At 48.1% G+C, this 20859-nt stretch overlaps 1 protein-coding gene across 2 annotated transcripts in view; it reads right to left on the bottom strand.

Annotated features, from left to right (window-relative positions):
- ANKS1A (ankyrin repeat and sterile alpha motif domain containing 1A) overlaps positions 1–20859 on the bottom strand; it is a 180208-nt gene that overhangs the window by 33480 nt on the left and 125869 nt on the right. The gene's annotated exons all lie outside the window — the stretch shown is intronic.

Below are 20859 nucleotides of genomic sequence, written 5' to 3'. Positions count from 1 at the left end.
CATGAGAGCAGAGACTTGGCCAACTTGGTTCCATGCGACACCCCAAGTGCCTAGAGCAGTGCCTGGCAAATGCTAGCTTTCAACAGACAATTAATATTGCCTGGCTGCCAGCTCTGAGGGCTGAGGACAATTTTGAGAGCTGAGACAAGCAGAGAACCTGAACACGGGAGCCTCGTAGAAGTCAAAGTGAGGCAGGCATATAACTCTGATCAGAGAATCTTTTACTCCCTGAAGGTACAGAAATGTATCCTTCCTCCGGATCGTAGCAGAGCAAGCTGGTCTCGAAGCATCCAACGACTCTAGCACTGCCCCCTGTATGGACCACCTGTTCCAGCCATCTGGCTTTAGTCACCCTGAGCCAGAGCCAAGCCCCCCACTCCAGGAAACCTGGCCAGGGGCAGGGCAGGGCAGTAAGGAGGCAGCCACCTTCTCTTCCTCTCCTCCTCCTCTTTTGGGTTGCAGCGATAATGAGCTCATTCATGGCTCTTTTTCCAAAAAAAAAAAAAAGGAAAGAGAACCTTTCGTACCAGAGCTTGGATGTGTTTTCTTCTAAGTGCAAGTAAGGAGCCTGGGTCTGACAATCAAAACAAAAACAAAACCAAAAACCACCACCACCAACTTTCCATCCAGTCTCCAGCTGGCAGACAAAGATGGCGCATTTGACACCCAGCAGAAGAACACTTCCTTCCCTTTGCAGCCAGGAGCTGTGGCTATTTTCCTCCGGCCACAGAAATGCCTGCCGGCTCCAGCAGTCACCTGATTGCCTGTTAACACGCACTGGGAACTCCATCCCTGAGCTCAGCAACAGCCAAGAGAAACACAACACAGCTGACCTGTGGAACAAGCGGAGGTGTGCCTCTGCTTACTGGCCCCACGGTGCAGAGGCCAGCACAGAAGTGGGCAACGCTACAGCAGGTCTGTCCCGCCCCCTGAAGAAAATGCCTTTCTCCTTCCCTTCCTAGCACATCACTTTCTTTGGCCTCCACACTCCTCCCCGCCCCCCGCCCTGCCCCATTCCAAGAGCTGCCTCCTTCAACAGGCAGCCTGGTGCAGTCCCCACCCAAGTGGACAGGCAAGCACTTCCGTCTTTTCCCAGCCTCAGTGTTAAATCTACAAAAATGGGAATGCGTCTTGCCTCCTATAAAGAGCTGTTGTGTGGATTAAAAGTAGCCCGTCCATCAAGCATCCGGCCAAAGACCTGGCTCACAGCAGATGCCCAGTCAAAGGCTCGTTTGCTTTCCACTTCCCCTCTGTTTGCCTCAGAGCTCCAACTAGTAAAACCTTGTTGTTTTTAAAGTTAAAAAAAATATTCTTACTTGTATTCTGTGACAAGTCCTACATCTCCATGATTCAAGGTTCAAAAAGTACAAAGGTTATTCAGAGGAAAATCTCCGTCTCCCAGCTGTCTAGCTCTCCTGTCTGCAACCAGTATAACCAGTTTCTCAAGTATGCTTCTAGATGTGTTGCAGTGAGCAAACATATGAAGATATCCTACCCCTATACTGACAGAGGCAGTCTATATATGCTGTTCTGCATCTTCCTTTCTCCATTTAATCATACATCTTGGGAGTTCTTTCCACAGTTCATAAGAACATTCTTTTTTTATTAAATGGATGAGATGAGGTGTGTCATCCAGTGTGTGGCTATTTATTTAACCAGTCCCCTGGTGGGCACGTGTGTAGTTTCCAATCTTTTCGCATTCTCAACAGCGCCATGACGAACACTGTTCTACAGACATGTTTGTACATGCGTACAAGTGTATATGTAGGATAAATCCTAGTTCTCTCTTGACAGTTCTTCCAGGCACAAAATCTTGAGTTCGCAGCAGGGACCCCACAGGTCATATAATCCCAACTCCAACCCCATGTCCGATTTTGCTAAAGGTCTTCCAGAGATGGGGCACTTGCTAACTCTCCCCGTTAGTTTGCCCTATTTGCAGAAAGCACCAATTTATAACATCTGTCTTTTTATACATTCGAACCTTTTTTTATCCAACTTCAACCCACTGGTCTGGTTATTCCCCTAGAGCACCTCCTCTTCCTCAGGAAAGGCTTAGGGATATTTGCAGACAGCTCTTCCCTTCCAGGCCAAGCTGCTCCCCCACCCCCGGCTGCACTGAAGGATACATCAGTGCACAGGTCCCAAAGCCTGGATTATTCAGATCACAGAAGCCTCCGAGCTGGGCAAAGAGCAGGCACTCCCTACATACCTGCTGATGTGCCTTCCTTGTCCTACTCTATATTTATAGGAGAAAAATAGGGTGTTCAGGGGTACCTGGGTGGCTCAGTCAGTTGGGTGTCCGACTCTTAATTTTGGCTCAGGTCATGATCTCAAGGTCCTGAGATGGAGCCCTGCGTCTGGTTCCATGCTCAGCAGGGAGTCTGCTTGAGATTCTCTCTCTCCCTCTGCCCCTCCCCCTGCTCATGTTCTCTCTCAAATAAATAAATAAATCTTAAAAAAAAAAAAGTAAGGTGCTCAAAGTGAGAAAACTTTTTCCTACATGGAGGGGAGGATGGGTCCTATCCCTGGAATGGTTCCACCTGGCTATGGATCCGTCTTTCAGGCCAAAGAGAGTATATGTGGGAGAATCACCACTGTAAGAACCAGGAGGGTAGGAAGAAAGCGTGTTTTACTTGCCATTTTACCCCCTGGGCCTGGCTCTTGTTAAACAGGCAACTCACTCAATGAATGAAAGGAAGTGGCGGGGGGTGGGGGGGGGGCGTTTCCATTTACTCAGAGCCAGTAGTGGAAAAGCTGTTTTCCCAAGGCCATGCAGCATATCAAGGGGGGGATAAGAGCTGAAATGGGCGATGACCCCAAGCCCCAAGGTAGCTTTTCATATAAAGTCAAGTCACCTACAGTACATGTTTCATTGTCCTCATAATCACCCAACACCCAAAGCCCCAGTGGACCTAACCAATCAACATCTCCTGGCCCAATTCATGAGATTTTACCAAAGGGCCTTTTGAAATCAGAGTGAACAGAGTTGAACACCCTGCTGCTTCTTTGCTCTGTTCCTTCCTTCCTGCCTGCCCCAGGAGTCACCCTCACACCAACTACAAAGGGCCAGGAACAGCCCATGTTTCCACAGCCCACCCTCTGGCAGGGTGCACAAGGACACTCACAACTGTTTCATGGAAACTATACACTATGCTTTGCTGTCCTGTGAACTGTATAGCTAAGTCACGCTGAGAAGATTCTAGTTTGTACAGGAACCAGGAGTACCCGGCAGTCAATGGACAGCTTACAACCCAGCACAATGAGGAGGTCCTGTGTGGGCAGAGACTGGCAGGTGCCTGGCCCGACACCGTAAGCACTGGGCTGCCTGGGGCTGTGATCCTGCCCAGCACCTCAGCCTGGGCCTGGAAGACAGGGAGGAGCTGGAGCTCATCTTCTGTCTCCGCCACACCCTCCATGGCCCAGAACCAGCAGAGACAGAATATGGTCATTTCAGTCTAGACAAAGAGGAGCTGTCAGAGAAAACAGATACCATTCTGATCTATATACTTTGTGTAGTTTCACCATTTAGGCTTGAGTTAAAAAAACCAATCTGATTAGGCTGTTTTCCCAGAAATGTTCTGCATCTCAGGGGAGAAAGAGGCAGATGGAATGTCATGGAAGGGCACAGTTCAATGTTCTCTTTTCTGTTGTGTAGGGTCAGTGACATCTTGGGGGAGAGACGGACAATGCCCGTACTTTAATCCTGCACTTCACATAAACGCTATAGGGAACTTCTGTTTGTGTTTGGTAAAGTAAGGCCTGAAATTTATCACCATAATGGATGCATGTATTTTAAAAATGCTTGGAAATACTCCATTTTCAGACTGCATTCAGGGCTATCCTATTTAGACTCTCCCCTCCCAGCGCCACCACGGATGTATAAAACATATTCCCCATCTGGCTGAGAACAAGAACAAATACAAACACTCAAGACACTGCTGCTGAGGTCTGCTGACAGGTACTTGTTCAGAACACAGGCTCCTGGGTGCTCAAAGGCTGGCAGTGGGAGGTGATATTCTGTATACAGATAAAGAGGCCTCCATTCCCCATCACTATATCCTGGCTTCTAGGAACAAGTCAGATTACACTAGTCTTTTCACTGGCTATCAGGAGCTAGGGGAGGGAGAAGACTGCTGTTGGGGGCAGAAACACTTCTTTAGGCACAGGGAGTCCACAGGAGAACCAAGAGCCCCGGTGCAACTTGGCATCAAGGCCTATATGAAACCTCCCTTCCAGAAGTTAGAAGCAATGGCTATGTTCAGGGGCTCCAATTTGTAGCCAAATATTGGGAGAGCAGTAATCAGTCTGGTCAAGATGCCCGTAAGGGGGGCCTAATGGGGAGGAGGAAGGGAAAGGGATCACTTCCTCCTACCTTCTTTTGGGGCAAATGGGAACATGAAGGGAGAGGTTTTTGCAATTCACCAGCCACTAAATTTGGCTCTTGGTGTCAGGCATTCCCTTCCAATCCTCCTTCTGCTGCTTGGGGAGCTCTCAGCTCCCTAGGAGCTCCCTCCCACCAGTTGGAAAATACATACCAGTCCCCCTGGGCCTGTACTGCCAGGGCTAGAGACCCTTCTACCTCTCCTTCTCTACCCCAATGCTTAATACCTTATTGGCCAAGAAACACACTCTGGTTTGCGTTGTGACTTCCCTGATTCACTGTTTTATGATGTGTCCCACAGACACTATAGAACCACTAAGGGTAAGGACCCTGATTCATACTGTGTCTTTTAGATCCCACACGGTGCCATGCACAGGCAGAGCGGGCCCACTGGAGGTGGCCGGTGACAAAGAAGAACAGCTAGACTTTGTTAAATGCCCACATGAGGCTAGTCACCTCACCACTACAGTCAGGGAGGAAAGGCAGCCAACACTTCTGGCCCCCAGTCTGGGTTCTACAACGTCCCTGCACTGCTGGCAAGCCACCCCACACCCTACACCCACCAGCTGGCCCCTGCCCGCAACAGCCGCGCAGAGCCTCAACTCGCTGCCAAGCAAACACGTTAACCCATTTTTCAGGTGAGGGGACTGGAGCCCTCCTCCGAGGGCAGAATCCCAAACTCCTTGCCGATGGCACACCTCTCACTTCCGCGAAGTGCCATGGGTGGCCGAGCCTGCTCCCTGGGGAGCCCGAGCTCCCTGCGCCAGGGTACCAAGGGGCAGACCCTCTCCTCTGGCCAGACGGCCTTGCTTGGACCGTGCTCCCCACTCCTCGGAGCACAGGGCTGAGGAACTGAGCCCTAACCACTCAGTCTCTCTGGCTGCTGTGCCCGGGGCCATCAGGCGACCGCTGACGCGCCAGTCGGCTGGCTCCTCCGGCTGGGCAAGGAGCCCTAAAGCCGGCTGACAGCTGTACTCCCGGGCCCCGGAGCCACGTAAGAATTCATCACCACCTCGGTCTTCACTGCCTCTTCGCAGGAGACAGACTGGCGGCCTAGAGTGGGCTTTGATTCCACATTTGAGAAAGGGTCACTGACCAGGGTCTGGGGTTATTCTTTTCCCTCTCCCCCCGCCCCCGAGCAAATTGCACAAGGCCTCGGGAAAGACAGAGATGGATTGAAGTAAATTATTTGTCCTCATTTTCTAACCTTGTCAACTGCTTTTAGGAGAGGGAGGCAGGAGAGGGTGGGGGAGGAGAGAAGAGCGCAGGGAATGAATCAATGTCTGCCAACAGGCTCAGGGCTGGCCTTCCGAGGCCGAGAGGAGGCTGAGGCTGCGGCGGCAGCTCCGTTAACAATGAGTAACTTCTCTTCCCCAGAGCACACTGTTGGCGGGGGCTTGATTTGTCTCATCACAGGGGGCATGCAGATTGCCGCTGTATTTATGGTTGTACCCCCCACTTGAATCCCCCGCTTTCTCCCAGGCTGGGAGAACCACAAAGTGGTTGTTTGAGCAGTGTTTTGTGCTTGTGAGGCTGACGGTCTCACAGGAAAGCCGGTGCGTGCTTGCCCCAGGCGAGGCTGGTGGAGAGGGGAAAGCCAGAGACACTCCTGCTTCCCCATGGCACCTGAGTCCCCCAACCCCCTCCTCTTTCCTCATTTTTACCTTTCACACACCTCTTGGCTTACTGACTGGGCCTTGCCCCTGGAAGCTGCTGCCACCCCACGTCTCCCAGCTGGCCAGGAGAGGCGCATGCTCCAGACGCAGCACCTTGACAGGGAGGAAGACCTTCTGGGCCAACAACCCTTGCCAATGCCCTTCTCACCCTAGAGCAGCTTGCTACCCAGGCAATCTTTAACTCTAAGCCCCCAGAAACTGCTGAAAGAAGAAAAAAGTTGGGAGACCTAGATTCCAATTAACTTTATTATTGCTTGCCACATAACTCTGGGTTATGTGCCAAATACTGGCTTTAATAAGTGGGACAAGAATCTGAAAGATTAATGAGGATTATGTATCTAGGTTCTATTCCCATGTACGCAATCTACTTTCTATCCAGGAGGAGGCTTGTTTGCGGAGAGCGGGGAGGAATGCGGAGGAAGGACACACACCTCAGGGAAGCTGCGGTTCTCTGGCACACCGGGCAATCGGCTTCGTGGACCTGCCTTGGTTTTTCTATCACAATCACCACCACCGCCACCAAGTAACCTTCCCTCGCTCCAATTCTTGCACAGAGGCGTACTGGCTGTGCTGTCAGCCTGGCTATGGATTAAGCCAGCCCAAAGAAGACACCCTAAATGTCCATTCAGAATGCATTTCCTCAGCAGTGTGGCCCAGGAAAGGGCCCCACATCTGCTGGCTCCTCAGATTCTGCAGGGGAACATCTGCCTCATAATATCAGGGGAGTCAGATGTAAAACTCGGAGCACCAAATTACATATACTTAAGGTGTAAAAAAAACCACAAAAAACCACATATATATTAAAGAAATACACTATCCGTATCCATCAGCTGCCCTGAGATTTTTCTGCAGCTTACCACTCCTGTCTCTGAAGTTACAAAATAGGAAGAAGTTGGATAAACGAAGTTGACAGAGTTCTCAAAATTCATTATAAAGCACTAGTTAAAATCCTTCAGATGAGCCTGTTAAAAAACAAAATTCAACTGAGTAAATTTAAAGATCTAATTGGCTTTGCTAAATGATTCATGAATCAGGCAGCATCCCATCCAGCAAGTAGAGGAGAGCTCCAAAGAGCTACAGAAAGGGAAAGGATTTTAAAGGCAGGACAAGGAAGTCAAAAACAGAAAAAAGGATGATTTCAGGTGAGCTCACCTTCCTTTGGGGACAAACGGGTCTTAGTAGGTAGATTACCTCATCTTTCTTTGGGGAATGTGACAGATTACCTAATTGGTGCTGACCAGAAAAATTCCAGAATGACCCATGAAGGGTCCATTTCTAGGGAAGGTGGAAAGTGCAATTAGGTTAGGTTAATTAAGACCCAGTCTGGTGACTTGGCCTAAGGGATGCCATTTTGGACCTGTGGTTTTCTTTTTAATAAGCCTTACACAAAAGCACACATACTGCATTGATTCCACTTATGAAGTTCTAGAACAGGCAAAACTAATCTAGAGAGGTGGAAAAATTTCAGAAGAGTAGTTGTTGGGGGTAAGGGAGTGGTAAGGAGTGACTGGGAAGGGGCATAAGGGAACTTTCTGGGTTTATGGCAATATTCTGCATCTTGATAGGAATTTGGGTCACACAGACTCAGGGAATGGTAGAGTTAAGTCTTATGCATTTCACTTTGTATAGATTTTACCACCTCTTCCCCCAAAACCCTATGAATAGATATCTAACAAACTCTAGTTAATAGTATGCATGGTTAAGCTGTTTCGGGATGAAATGTATGATGTCCGCAAGTTACTTCAAAATGCATCAAAAAATAACCGTTTTCTAAGTGGACTGAGGGATGGATAGATATGAAATAAAACAAGTGCAGTAAAATGCAATTGTAGAATCTAGGCTCTGGGTGGCGGATAGGTAGCCACTATTCAAGTCTCTTTCAAGTTTTCTGCATGTTCAAAAATTTTCATAATAAAATACTGGGGAAAATACTTCTTTCAGGATCAAATCTTTCAGAGAATAATAAATTTTAAGATCAACACTGATTTGAGTTTCACCATTTGTAATGAACTCTGCTCAACATGCTAATAAGCAGAGACATGCCCAGCAGGCAAAGGAAACAAACAGAAAGGAATGTGGGAAAGCTGACTTCACCATTATTCCGTGTCACCAAGCTTTCACGGTGAAGGGCTCTCAGCACAGCTTCTCTGTTGTGGTGTGGCTTTCTCTATTCTGGAACCCAGGCTAACCCCAGTCTTGACAGTCTGAAAACTCAATTATCAGTGTTCCCAGGGATGAGCAAACCCTGGGAAACTGGTTCGTATTAATCCGACTCAAAAGACACTGATCCCTCCGCTGGTGACTTACTTTAGCATGGTAAGCAGCGCATTAGAATACTCAGCTAAGAGAACGGGCTTGTAGCCTCTATAGACTGAAATCAATAAAATGAGATCAAATCCACCCTCAGAACACCGAGGGAACAAGGGAAAGGTGGGTGGACTGTGTTGAGAGCTTATTAAATTATCCCTTTCCTACTCCGGGAGGTCATCGTTTCTGAAAATTGAATCCAAGTGCTCACAGCAAGGTACCCTTCTCCTTGGAAACTACTTTTGATCAACAATGTTATCACTTGAGCTTTCCAGGGTTATTAGGTTCTGGGGCCAGGTTCTGTCAGTGGGACACTCTGCACTGGGCACCAGCTGAGTGTCCTCCCAGTGGTTCAGTTCATCCTCACATCCAGCCCAGGAGAGAGCTCTGATTCTGCCCACTTTATAGAGGAGGAAACCAAATGCTAGAGAAGCTAAATAATGTCCATGGTCAGAGTCCTAGAAATACATGACTAGTGCCCAACTCATTATCTTTTTTTTTTCTTTTTAAAGATTTTATTTATTTGACAGAGAGAGAGACAGCGAGAGAGGGAACACAAGCAGGGGGAGTGGGAGAGGGAGAAGCAGGCTTCCCGCGGAGCAGGGAGCCCGATGTGGGGCTCAATCCCAGGACCCTGGGACCATGACCTGAGCCGAAGGCAGACGCTTAACGACTGAGCCACCCAGGCACCCCGACTCATTCATTATCTTTGTAACTCAGGCTGTCCAGCTTATTTAGGGCTTAGCTTCTACTCTATTAAAGCTCAAAGCACAATTTCAAATATGCGGGGTTGAGAACACTGAACAGGGTCTGCACAGTAGAAGAAAGAACTGGAACTTTGGAATAAAAAAAAAACCTGACTTTAAAATCTTCTTAAAATTAGTTGTGGGACCTTAGATAAGCCATTTAACTTCTCTTTCAATTTCCTCTTCTATTAAGTGTGGAAAAACTCCTCACTCATGGGATCATTGCCATGGGCAAATGACTCGACCCCTCTTCAGGCCTCAGTTTCTTCAAAGGCTACATGAAGATATAACACAGGGCCACTGTAAAGTTGTGGGACAATGTACAAGAAGTCCTAGTGCAGGGGTGCCTGGGTGGCTCAGTCGTTAAGCGTCCTGGGATCGAGCCCTGCATCGGGTTCCCTCCCCTGCTTCTCTCTCCCACTCCCTCTGCTTGTGTTCCCTCTCTCGCTGTCTCTCTCTCTGTCAAATAAATAAATAAAATCTTAAAAAAAAAAAAAAAAAAGAAGTCCTAGGGCAGAGTTTGGTTCCCAGAGGGAGCTGTGATGACGAGTTCATTGATTATGACACTTGAGCAAGCTCCGCACTGTCTAAAAGACGTGGGATCTTCGTGTGACTCATCCATTCCCTGAAAGACATCACCCTATAGGTGAAGACAAGCTTCTTGCTACTGTAAGCACAGAAAATGAGATTTGCTTCTTCTCCAAAGGCAATGTCTGTCTGTCCCTGTTACTGGGAAGTTTTGGTGTCCCTGCCATGTCCCGGGGCCATAGCAGAAAGTACTAAGGAACATTTCAAAATGAAGTCCTTGGAAAAACAGAGTTGAACCTAAGAGTCATTTAGTTTTCACTCTGGAACCCACCTGACCAGATGGAAGTCTTGCTTACCCTGAGAAACGTCTATGGTCCTTGTAAGAGCACCGATACCAGGCAAACAGCCGACATAGTCCTACTCTCTTGCTCCCCTCAATTTCTAGAGATTAGAAAGGGTTTGCACTCATGATTCACATTCATCTGGTTCCAAAATAAACAGAATTCCACCTTAAAAACAAGTTAATCAAAACCTAGGTTCCTTTGTTGTTTTTTGTTTTGTTTTGTTTAAAAAAAAAAAAAAAAAGGACAAACCAGAGGGAAAGGGCTTCCTTCTGGCAGAAAATGTTTAGAACGTGCTGTGGGAACAATAGCTCACTTCCTGGACACTCAGCTGGAGGCTGCTTCTCCATTCAGGACAAAACGTTTCATGGGAGGGAGGTGCCGCCTTTCTAGAAGGCAGCTCCTTGGCAAGAACACAGGGGGACCCACGACAACACCCGAGAGAGGAGAGAGAGGAGAGGAAGCAGGGTCTCAACTCAGCCCTGCAGAGGTGGAGGTGAGGCCTAGAGGCTGTGGTGCTGTCGTCAAGCCCCAGGCCTCTGAGAGAGCTCCTGCAGGGCAGAGTCAGCAGGCAGTAAGAGAGGCAGACTGTGGAATCAGCAGGGCCATCTGTAACAGAGATCACAACACCTAGCTCGAGAGTCCGGTAATGACCTCTAGCTAGCTGACCAAACTGCACACCATCTATTCCCTCAGGGGACTCATGCCCACATTCCCAGGCGATTCTCTTGAGCACACTCACGGGTCTTCTGCTTCTACCCACTGGATATTCCGCTTACCAAGAATCAGTTGGGATCATTTCTAAAACTGTTTAAGATGGCTGTATATTTGTTGATGAAAACAGAACATTTGATTAAACATTACATAAACGATGAAACAAGCACAAAAACAGCAGTTTCTGTGACAACCAAGGAGATGCTCTGAGGAGACTCAATAACAGAAATCATTTTTTAAAAACGTGCTCTTGGATTAGGTGTCGTTGGAGAAATAAATGATAAAACATTCTAAAAGGATTCCGTACTCAGATTGTTTCACAAGTGGCTAAATTCTTGCTTTACTTTTAAGAAACTCAAACTGGAAGTTTTAACCAATGATGTTTTATGGGCGTGATTCATGTCATAAATAGTGGACAGAGAACTCCAGATTAGCAGGTCGACAGGGGAAGAAAAGGCCCTAGCTCCACATCGAAACACTGGCATGCACACCTATCCGTTCGGGGTGAAATTAAAATGTTTGTATTCTTTTTAAAAATCACTTCCTCCTTTAACAGAGGTTTGTAATTAACCAAACAACCCCAGTCCCAAGTGTCCATGCAGAAAGCCCCTGTGGGGGCCTGGCAGCAGCGCCCGATAAACACTAGCCCGTCACCGATACTGTGAGCCCCCCTGCGCCGTAATTCACAAACTGCTTTCGTGTTCAAATAAGTCTCAACTACCAGAGACACAGAACCCCTCTCTGGCTCCTTTTTCCTGAAAAGCCTCTCCACTGAGGGCTGGTAAACAAACCCGGATGAATCTCAGCGTACTCTCAGCCCTTCCTTCTTCCTCATCGCAGTCCCTGTTTGCACAATGCCCTACGCTTTCACTGATCAATGCCAGGGGCCAGGGCCAAACAGCCAGGGGCTGTGTGAGTAACAGATCAAAGGCATTAGCAAGTCATGGGCTCTTATATTCTAGCAATATATATAGCAACTCAGGGGCTACCTCATGCAAGTCAAATTTCCAGCTGCCATTCACTCCCACACAGCACTTGGTAACGGGAACTCCTGGCAGGCCAGATCTCAAGCGGGGAGCACAGAGACAGAGAGTCACCAGGTTAACTAAGACCCTTCCCCTCCACATGGTACCCTTTACCTACCCTGGCAGACCAGGGGGCAGGGAGGCAAAGCAACTGGAGTCCTCCAAGTCTCCCAGATGTGTTGTGAAGTTCAAGGGCATCCAAGCTCACCCTAAACAAAAAGCCTGAGCTAGGAACTAGTCTGTGTCCTGCCCCACCCATCAGGGAGTATAAAAAATGATGGGAATGGCCTCCTTATGTCCCCCAAATATACTCATGGAGGATAAGATATGTGGAAATACTCTGTGAGAATAAGCACATGGAGGATAATTATTTTTTGGGTAGGAAGGCAGAGCTTGAGACCAGGGACAACAGTGCACCTGGGATGCCTGGCCCTGGCTGGAGGCCTAATGGTGGTGCCCCACCTCTTACCCCACCCTACCCACCAACCTCCATTCCTGCTGCTCCTGAGATCCCAAGCCTGAGCCGGGTGGGTTTCTGCCTCATCTGCAGCCCCCAAATCGTCACCCTATAATTCTGTCCAGGACCAGCTCAAGTCACCTGTGCTCCTCCATGCTGTGTGCAGTCTAACATAAAAAAAGTTTTTGGGGTCAGAGCAAGGCTTTATCCTTGGTTTGTCCCTCTGGCAAAATACATAACCTACCTGAACCTTGCCTGTAAATATGGATGACGACACCTGCTTCGAGGTACGATATGGGGATTAAATGCGGTAACCCGGGTAGAGTGGCCGGCACACAGCAAGCGTTGGAAAAGCATTGGTTCCCTCCCAGCACCCTTTCTGGACTGACTGCGTCCAAGGTCTTTGTTTTAGGGTCCTTGGGGCAGAGGCAGCCCGGCTGTATGTACTACACTAAAGCAAACACACTCACATAAATATCATCCAAGGATGATCCCTGGGTCCTTTGACATGTGCACACCACGCCCCTTCAGCTCCGCTTCTATTTCCCACTGGGGCTCCTAGTAGGTACCAAGCACTGGGCGGGTTTAGTCAATACCCAGTGGAAAAACACCTGAAGAGAAAGCAGGTACATCTAACGGATTCTTAGGGAGAGATGTGTGTAGGACATACGTCTTTCTTGGATCTAAGATTTTTTTTTCCCGAAGAGGAAACGAGAGGGGGAAAGTGGTGGCTTGCCCAGATGTGTGGTATTTTTCCACCTAAGATGCCTCCAGCTGCATCCTCACTATCTCACTGCTGAGTCCCTCAGTCAACAACCTCTATCATCAGCCGTAGCTGGCCTCAACCACAAGCAACTGTGTTCATTCCTCTTGAAAAAAAGAATTATTTCTTAAATTCCAAAGGGTCTATTTTATAATATTATGATTTCAAACACCAGTAAGAAATGACCCATCCACAAGCCCACCACCCGCTGTAGGAAATAGAACACGGCCACGAAACAGCATGCCTTTCCTAGGCCACTGCCTCCCTTCCATGCTCCCCTGAGGCCACTGGCCTCTTGGATTAAATGCTATCACCCCCTTGCTTTTCTTTGGAGTTTGCCATCCATGTCAGTATTCCTAAACAGTTTAAGTTGCCATCTCACTTTCTTGGCCTAGCACAACTTGATATCCTCGAATTAGCCCAATAAATTCTGGGACCAGGGCTCAAGGTCAGGGGCTCCTTTTGACCACAGAGGGAGTGGGAGGCTGTGGAAAGGACCCGGCATTTGAAGAAAGGACACTGGTAAAGGGAGAGCCATAAGCCCTTGCCTCTCACTGGGCTGGCAGGGCAGGGTCACATGTCTTCTGGGACTCCTGAGAGAAGCCATTCCCTATATGGGCAGCAGCATGAAACCACTGTGGGATAAGCTTCACATTAAAGTGTACAACCACACCGGGTAACCAGAATGAACACAGCCGTTTCAAAACAGTCGCAGTGAAGACCGCCTGCACCAGGAGAACCCCTGTGGACTTGCGCTCTTGGGCCTGTTACCAAGGGAGGCTTGCAATTACAAACTGCACGAATATTCTCAGGAAGCCCATCAATAAACGCAGCATACAGAGAGAAGAAAGGCAGAAAAGACAGGGCTGTACTCTCCACATTGCGAAACCTTTGCACTGGGAGATCCCCGGGCCACCCACCAAAAGATCATCTCCAGCCTCGGCCTGCACCAGGATTCCCGAGCAACCACAACACGCCAGTCTCAACTCTTTTGCAAGCATTTATCACTGTCAAGAACTCTCTAGGGGCTTTGCGTGCACGCCCAGGAGGTAGGGAGCCATAGCCTCAAGACAACAACTTCATGAGGAAGAAGTTAGAGGAGCCAAGGAAAGACCTGGTTTATTAATGTTTGAATAGGACCCAGGACAATTATTGCTTTAATATTTCCAATAACTTTATAACATCTCCATTGTTGGCTCTTTATTGGCTATTTCTTCTCGCCCCTGAGTTTTCCATTTTTGTTTTGTTTGACGAGCAGTAAAAAGGGGACTGTGTGCCTATTTCAGTTACAGCAAAACTGGGGAGACCCTGGGAAACTTTGTCCTTTCCTCACAGAGTGCTGGGCTAAGAGGAGAGAGGGAAGAGACAGGGGCAGGCGGCCTGAACAGGTGTGCCAATCCCTCAGGTCTAGAAGGGAGAATAAATGGGAGAAGTGGAAGCTTGTTGAGACCCCCAAGAGTCCCTGGCAAAAGGCCAGGGGTCCCAGATGGGGCTTCCTGGTGCTACTGTTAACCGAGGTACAGGAGCCTTGTCTTCTAAGATTCTACCTCTTAACAAATCAAAGGCTTAAGCAACAAATGAATTGGTGTAGAGAAAGTATAAGTTTAGACTGAGGGAAGTGTGGTGTCCACTGTAACCATGATCAACAAGAGACTTGTTTTTCCCAAGTTTCTCTCAGCTCAGGCTGTATGTGTGTGCAAGTCTGTGTGTCTGCGTGCACGCACACGCATCAGAATCTCAAATATGCTCCTACACAGTTGGAAATAAACAGGATGGCCCTAGTCAAAACTGTGAAGTACAAAACCGCTAACCTCCTTTTCAAAAACTCTTTGCTCCCAGAAGTGGGAATAAGTGAGTACAGCTGGTGGTACGAGGATCAACAAACTCAGCCCTTGTGCCCTAACCAGTCTGGCAAGGAAGGAAAGGATGGCTCAGAGAGGTTAAGTAACTTGACCAAGGAAACGGGATGGGCAATACAGGGCCTAAACCTTGCTTCTTGCCTCTCTGCTGAAATACGCTACTGACGTTGCAAGTCGGGGAAGTGGCAGCACATGGAGCAACCTTTGTGGAAGATACTGAAACCTCCAGAGGTTGGACCCTGAAGGGAAAGGGCCTCAGAGAGAGATGAGGGTTCTCACCCTTAGCTCTCTGCATCCCTGGGCACTTGCCTCTCTCAGGAAAATAGCTTCTGTGCAGAGCACTGCGCTGGCCCACTTCTACAACGGGACACAGGGCAGTGGTCCCTAACTTAGGAAGTTTGTAGGCCATTTTCCCTCCTAATTTGGATCATAGGAACGTTACACCGTTGCCAACTTTTCATTACGGCAAGTAAGGACTTTAGAAATGAACATGATGGGAGTATGAGGGAGAGCTTTGTGACAGAGCAGTTCTGATTTTGATTGTGGTGGTGGTTACATGAACCTACAGCTAATAAAACCACACAGAACCGTGCGCGCGTGCACGCGCACACACACACGTCAAACTGGTGGAATGTGAATAAGGTGTGTGGATTATGCCAGTGTCACTTTTCTGGTTCTGATATTGTTATTAGGGTTAGGGAATATACTACCACTGGCAGAAGCTGGGTGAAGGGTACTGAGTAAAGGATCTCTCTGTACTATTTCCACAACTCCCTGTCAATCTATAATTATTTCAAAACAAAAAATCTGAATACAGGAAAAGAACTTTAACATGAAAACTATCCCCTTCGTTTTATAGAAGAAAGGAAAATGAAGCACAAAAAAAGAAGAGACATAATCAGAATAAAGGCAGTTGGTAACCAAACCCCAGCAGTGCTACCATGACACATGACACTGTACTTAATTTTCTCCCTTTATCGTGGACCCGTCAGAATCGAGTTAGGACGACCTTAGTAAGAACGCAAAATTCTGGTTCCTCTGTCCTCTACAGCCTGGCAAGCAACCACAATGTGCCAACAGATCCACCCAAAGGGAGGCCTGGCACATGGCCGCTTTTCTTCTCAGCCTGGCTGGCTTCTGACGGCCCTTTGCAGCCTCGAGAGACTAGAACCCAAGAGTGGGCGGGTCGAGAGAGCCGTTCGGGGTTGGGGGAAAGGGCATGCCAGGCTTCGCTGACAAGAAATTTAAGTTTCTCTTCTGCCTTCTACCCCTCTTACCAGTGCCCAGAACCCTCTGCTTTTCCTTTTCTTCACCAAAGACACCCAATGTCAGCCACTTAAAGTGCCAGATTTTTTCATTTACTCCACCCTGCCCTCTCCCTGGCCCAGAATCTAAGATCCAGAGTATTCTCACAGCACCCTCTCCCTTCCTCCTGACACCACCCTTTGCAGCTGCTTTTAGGCCCCTGAGTACTTGCCTGCCACATCCCCTCCAGAACTGGGACCCCAGGAGCAGGTCTGTCCTGATAAGTGCCAAGAGGGATAGTGGTGGTGCTCCACAATGACCTCCTGGGGAGTGGGGGAGGGGTGCATCCAAGAAAGCCTGGGACTGCTGATGGGACTTGGCACTCACCATTTCGGAGCCTGCCCATCAGACAGTTCGAGACTGCAAGTACCTGCAACTCTCTGAGGGTTCTCGCTGGCCGCCAGAGCCCTCGGGCCCGTACCCTGAGCAGACTGGAAGTGCCAGGGCAGTAACGTCCTGCCCCTCTTCCCACTAAGGGAGCGGCTCTCACCCAGACTGACTGGCGGTGGTGAATAGCCCAGCCCCCTCTACCCTCGACTGAGATAACTGAGGCCATCTGTCAGTTTCCCAGCGGGGCTGAGCCCCAGGGCCCAGAGAGGTAACCCCATGATCACAAACCCTTTATTGCTTTCTTTTCTTTCTCACGACCCCATTCTCCCACCAGTGCTTCCGGAGATCACCTCCCAAATAAACGATTTGCATCTAAATCCTGCTTTTGGGGGGAACTCAACCTAAGATAGATGGTCGGTCACAGGAAACCACAACAATTGGGAAATTAGAGCTGAATATGAATGAGTGTTATCTCTGTGGGTGTCTGAAGCATGTATATCTGTGTAATGAGGGAAACTGCCAACAGCATGGCCACTGTCAGGTACTAGAGAGCTAAGAGAGGAATAAAAAAACTATAAAAACTTGATTTGCCTGGGTAATACTCCTAATAGCCACTTATAAGAACTGCTTTTCATTTGCCTAATTACCGCTAGCACAATAACCACCACGGAAATATTAAATGTGTCAGATAAAACTTGCATTACATTTTATTTGATTACTAATGTTATACAACCCCACGCTGGAGGAAACCCTGCCAAGACGGCTCTTAAAGCAGTGGCTGTTAGACTTCAGCAGAATCACCTGGAGAGCCATTTTTGACCCCCAGAGGGTCAACTCAGTAGCCGAAAATTCTCATTTCTGTCCCGTCCCTACGTGCTGCTGGTCTGTAATCACACCTTGAGGACCACTGCTTGAAAGGGCCATAAATGAGGGAAAGAGCAACTAGGAGGTTAAATTTTCCACTTGGCATTTGCAACAGAAAGGGTGATCGTTTGTTTCAAGAAAACAGGTGGAATCTTCTAACACTCTAGATCAGTCACTGAACCAGGAGATTTGGTAGGCTGACAGTTTAAGCCAAAAAAGGTAAAATGAACTGTTACTCAAACACATCCCAGGAGATCTGAGTTTGCTCATTTGTTGAACAAGCGACAGCGTCCACTCTCTCCCAAAGATGTTGCTAGGCAACAGAGGTCTGGGCCCTGTCGAAGGTCCTGTGAGACTCAGGGTAGGTCACATCCCCTGTGTGCCTCAGTTTACTAACCTGTAAGGAGAGAACTCGTATTTGGGCAACTGTCCAGGCTCAGACATTTTACAATGGGTCAAAGCAGCACTGTGGCTCGAAGCTAAACTATCTTGCCTGGCTGTCTGGGCAGCGTGACGAGAAATGTGGGCAACATGTTAGCTGCTCCAGCAGACCGACTGTGACAGGGCAGGTGAAGCCCTGACAGCAGTCCTGGCCCTGACATCCTCTGGCCGGTCAGTCCCATTCAATTCAACGAATGTCCGAATTAAAGGGGCTGCCAAGGTAGGTCAGTACTATGCCCCAAACCAACCAAAGAATGTGGAAGCACCCAGCATGAAATCCATGTTCTTACTGGTACTCCCCTGATACAGTATGACATTTAATCACTCCAGCTGCTGAGGGGAAAACTGGAGCCGCTCACTAGAATTAAGGATGCTATGATAACCTCCTCAACTGAGGCTTTAAATGAGCCTTGTGCTAACAGCTTTCCTGCTCCGAATGCAAAGCAGGATGCGAGGGGGGAGAGGTGGGGCAGCCGCCTGTGAAGGGCAGCCACTGATGACACCACCGTATTTCCGAGAGGCTGGGCTTCTGAACGCATCTCCTGATGCGTCCTAGGCAAAGCACTGACCTTCCAGGTTCCACAGGGAACCTCCCGAAACATTTCTCTTTTATTTTATTTTACAGAAGGAGAAACTGTTACCAGGGAGGACCATCATTTGTTCAAAATCACCAACCTGGGTGGCTCAGATGGTTAAGCGTCTGCCTTCGGCTCAGGTCATGATCCCAGGGTCCTGGGATCGAGTCCCACATCGGGCTCCCTGCTCCTTGGGAGCCTGCTTCTCCCTCTGCCTCTCTCTCTCTGTCTCTCATGAATAAATAAATAAAATCTTTAAAAAACAAAAACAAAAACAAAAAACAAAATCACCAACAAATCAACTGTGGGGCTGGGAAGAGAGGTGAAGCTGTCTGATCTTTGACAGACCCAGGCTGGCAGCCTCTGATCGGTATGTGGCCGGGCTTGAGGTAGAAAGGAACTCATTAAAACAAACCACCACCCTAAGACCCATATGTGCATGTGGCATTAAGATTAAACAGGTGGAAATGGAGTCCAGCAACGCAGCCTCAAGGAGGGGCACCAGGGACTGGGGCACATTTACCCACCTGTAATCTCAATAGTCCCTTGCCAAGCCAACCCAAAGGAAAGATTCTCTTATATATAAACAACTAAGATTTTCTTAGTCTCACATGAGGTACAAAGAGAAGCATATTTAGAAATGATTTTTGTTGATCTAACACATAAAACTTAAGTAAAAACAGTGAAGCATATCATTAAGACAAGCCTCTACTTCCAATCAGACCACTGCCCCCAAACCCTCCTTATACAGAATTCAGGAGCCACCCCCGCGTCCTTCAGGGAAGCTCCCGAAGAGCAAAAGCTGTGTCCTTATCTGTGCCCCCTGCACCCAACACTTAGCACAGCGCCTGACACACAGCTGGCATCCTGTAACAACCAGTCTGGATGGCCACTGGCAGTGCGGCTGGGAACGGGGCTCCTAGGAGGCCAGCCTGTGCCTTTTCGCCTGTTACTCATGGCGAGACAGTTCCTGAGCCAACGTGTTCCACCTACTCACCGGGGAGTAAGTCCCACAGGCTTACTTACTACCACCCGGGGAAAGTGAGCGCTTTCCTTTATTTGTTCTAACACACCACCTTTAAGGTTCCGCATCTGCGTTTTCCCTCGTTGTTCTAGGATTTGGGAACAGGGCTGTGACTGGCCTCTGTAGTCCTTCTGTGAGTTTACAGGGGTCAGTCACACTCTCAGCTCAGGCTTCCTTTCTTTGAATGTGGAGCCCTCACCTTTGTAGATTCGACTGCCTCTAACTAAGCTCCCATCAGATTTACGATGCTGCATTTCCTTCTTCAGCTCAACACTGAAGAAATACAGACACAATTACCATAGTACATAAAATTTAGCAAATGATGCAATGACCCAAGTCATGCGAAGCCTACAAAGGCTTGGAAATATATTTTAATTAATCCAAGTAGGAAGCATTGTCTAAACTAAATTCAGTAAAGGGTGTGTCCCCAAACTTGGCAGGGGTACACAATGCTCCCCAAATGCAGGTGGCGTTTTCCACAGGCTATGTCAAGACCCAGTAAATGTTGCTTTGTGTAATGACTGACCAAAGGAACTGCGGGTGGTAACACCACTGATGACTTCAAATAAAACACTTAAATTAGTAGACCTCTCTCCCAGGAATGGGGTCCGAATAGGCAGCAAAATCCAGCCTGCTCAGGCCCATCCTGGCAAGCGAACCCCTTCCACAGCCCAGAGAGATGTTAACCCATCTCAGCGAGAGGGCCAATAGACTTGTTCTTCATTGAGATCAGTCTCTGTTTCTACCCTCAAGGGCCTGGGACGTTTTAAACTGAAATCTTTGTCGGCAGTGAAACAAATGCATCCATCACTAAGCTCTGGCCTTAGAAACTGGCAGTTTTCCAGTCATTGCCCAGGATGAATAAAGGCCAAATCTAATTGAACCTTCAGGAGGAATTTAGCACAGAGAAACAGCATTATCTGAACTGGAGCATGGCCAGATCTCTGGGTTAATACCCCAACAGGGGAGACTCATCAAGGACCTTATTTCTAGATCAGCAGCCAATATTTCTGATTTTTAAAAAATGGGCTTTGGGAAATTTTCTCTTTAGCCAAATCAATTCCACTGGCATTCATATATGTCAGAGATGCTAACTCTTCTGCTCTATTGAGTAAGTGCCTATAAAGCCTGTAAATGGCTTTAAACACATGGACTCAGCTAAGGGTTTGTTTCGTTATGCATTCACTCTACCGCAGCAAGCCCTTCTGGAGACCTATGGGGACAGATGGAGCTACCTGGGCAGAAGCTGGTATTTCAACTGAAATATCCTGTATCTGGTTTGGTTCTTTTCTCTTCTCAATCTAATTCAAAAGATTAAGGGCCAAGAACAGGCCAAACCTATTTTTGTTCTTGACTTAAATATATGCTACTGGAAAGCAGAAAGGGTTGTAACATCCACTGTGACAATTCCAAGGGGGCTTCTGTTCTCAACATTCTTTATAAATGTTAACTATTTTATGTATGAGAGGGCAGGCAGTAAATGGAGTTAGCTTAAAACTTATATTGGCATTTAAATGTCAAAT

This window comes from Mirounga leonina, unplaced genomic scaffold (assembly GCF_011800145.1).
Source record: "Mirounga leonina isolate KUSES-001 unplaced genomic scaffold, KU_Mleo_1.0 Mir_53, whole genome shotgun sequence".
In the NCBI taxonomy this organism is placed as follows: domain Eukaryota; kingdom Metazoa; phylum Chordata; class Mammalia; order Carnivora; family Phocidae; genus Mirounga; species Mirounga leonina.
This window is presented reverse-complemented; position numbering and strand designations above follow the sequence as displayed.